At 33.0% G+C, this 2,375-nt stretch overlaps 1 long non-coding RNA gene across 1 annotated transcript; it reads right to left on the bottom strand.

Moving 5' to 3' along the window:
* Positions 1-1,116: 1,116 nt before the first annotated feature.
* Positions 1,117-2,003, bottom strand: LOC110712293. The gene is made up of 2 exons (XR_002509530.1): positions 1,776-2,003; positions 1,117-1,371 (listed from the first exon to the last, which is right to left on the bottom strand). It is a non-coding gene; the product is annotated as an uncharacterized LOC110712293 (long non-coding RNA).
* Between the last annotated feature and the right edge of the window lie 372 nt (positions 2,004-2,375).

The raw sequence follows: 2,375 nt of genomic DNA, 5'->3' as shown, positions 1-2,375 counted from the left end.
CCTGGAACAAATTCTTTACACTCCATATTGTAGAGTGATGATTCTTGTCATTAAAAGTAATAGTGCGAAGAAAAACTATATGGTATTATTGTAAGAAGTATATCTGATTGGATTTTCACATAGGTTAATTAAGACGGGTTTAACAAGCGTTAGGTCATGTGAGAATAAGACAAGTAAATATAAATAGATTATCAACACCACCTTTAAAATACCTAAAGTGAGTTTGTAGTAGGAAATAAATTAAAGATATTGCTAGGAATTTCATTAGGAAAATAACTTTTCATAAAATATAATTTCTTACAAAAATTTATTTTCCATGTACACCAAACGCATATTATTAATGCAACATAAACAAGAGTTTAAAACTTTGGTAGACGAGACAGGAAGAAAAAAAAAAAAAGGATCGAGCCATTTTCTGTATAGCACTTGATGACTTGATGGTTGAAAGTAGCCTTTTAGTTTGTACTGATGGTTGGCCTGTAAAGCAAAGTTGTGTCTCTAGCATGATCATACTAAACTTCAAAGTTGAAAAAAGTGGTTGTATTACCACGAATATTAGGAATTTTGGAAGAAAACGGGGCCATTATTAGTGCGATAAGTATTAAATATAGGTTATAAATAAATGAAAATAGAAATAAAGCATCTCTCATTTTCAAGAGTTTTATTTGAGAGTTGATCGTAAGTTATATATTTTGTTTGTTTTTTTTAGTTATCGCATTTTTTTATTTTAGACATGTGTGATAATGTTTAAATTCAAATCGTCAAAAATGAGCTTTTAACAAAATATAATTCACTATATAAATACAAATAAGCTTCTAATAATCCCCCTATATACTCTAGGGGTGAAAGTTCGGTATTCGGTTTGGATTATACCCCAAACCGAATCCAAACCGAATTATTTCGGTTTTGGATTTTTGAAACCGAATCCAAATCGAATTTGGATTCAATCCAATCCAATCCAAACCGAAATAATTCGGTTTTGGATATTGAATCCAAACCGAACCGAATTTCTTTGGGCTGTATTTTTGGGCCTTGAATTCTAGGCTGTTATTGGACAAATAGTTTTGGGCCTTTTAAAGACCTAATTTTTGTACCTGTTCCTGAGCAAAACATAAATTTTTAGACAAAGCTTCCACCACCACAATTAATGTCACGAATTACAACACTTAAGTTTGTCCAGCCAAAATAAAAATTATAGACAGTCAAACACAACAGTAATCTTAAACATAAAATGACAGTATGACAGATTGGCAGCAACTTCATTCAAATCTGGCATTAGCTTCTTCTTCTTGGCAGCGTACTCTTCATGCATTCAATCAAGCTCAACCAAGTTTGGGTTGATTGGATCAGTAATTTTCATATTCTTCAAGTCTAACATTCAAAAAATAAACAAGTTACATAATATATATGACATAATGAAAAAAAAAACATATGATATTAATCATTATACTACAAAAATAAGGCTCATAAAATAATGAATCTATCAAAAATAACATAAGTACTCACCAATTTGAACATAACAGAACAAAACATCATTATAAAGATTGAACAAAACATCACCAATTTGAATGGAATCAATTCGAACATAATAACCCAGAGATAAATCAAAATTCCCAATTTGAACATAATAAATTAATAACTCAATTTCACAATTCGAACATAATAAATTAATTTCCCAGAAATAACTCAAAATTCCTAATTCGAACATAATTCAAATTCCCAATTCAAAAAAACAAATGAAAGAGGAAAAGAGGAGTAAATAAAAAAATCCTTACCTTTGAGTGACTGAGAGAGGTGGTGGCGACAGAAGGTGGTGGCGCGTCGCGGATTGAGGGAGTACGAAGTCTACGAACACCAGATATGAAGAAAGGAACTGATATTCGACCAAGGAGACAATATACGGTGGCCGGAGTGAGATACGGTGGTGAGATACGGTGGTCGGAGTGAAGGAAATGAAGGGTTTTGGTGAGGAAGTAGAGGAATTGAGGAGTGAAGGTGGCCGAAAGTCAAAAAAATGAAGGAGAATATTAGGGTTTGCTATATATATGTAGGGGAATTGGGCTGGAATCTATATGGGCTTTAAACATTTCGGTTTGGATTTCGGTTTTCGGTTTTTTAGGACCCAGAACCGAATCCAAACCGAAATAATTCGGTTTCAGGATTTTGGAACCGAATCCAAACCGAAAACCGAAAAAACCGAACCAATAGTTCGGTTTTGTTTGGATCGGTTTTCGGTTTTTATCCAAACTACTTTCACCCCTAATATACTCCCTCCGTTTCAAGTTACTCGCAACAAAGGAGGGAGTTGCGGACTCCTAAACAAAAGATCATAAGCTTGATTATTGAAAAATTAGGGATACACTTAAGTACTAATC

The sequence above is a fragment of the Chenopodium quinoa genome, unplaced genomic scaffold, assembly GCF_001683475.1.
Source record: "Chenopodium quinoa cultivar QQ74 unplaced genomic scaffold, ASM168347v1, whole genome shotgun sequence".
Taxonomy (NCBI): Eukaryota; Viridiplantae; Streptophyta; class Magnoliopsida; order Caryophyllales; family Amaranthaceae; genus Chenopodium; species Chenopodium quinoa.
This window is presented reverse-complemented; position numbering and strand designations above follow the sequence as displayed.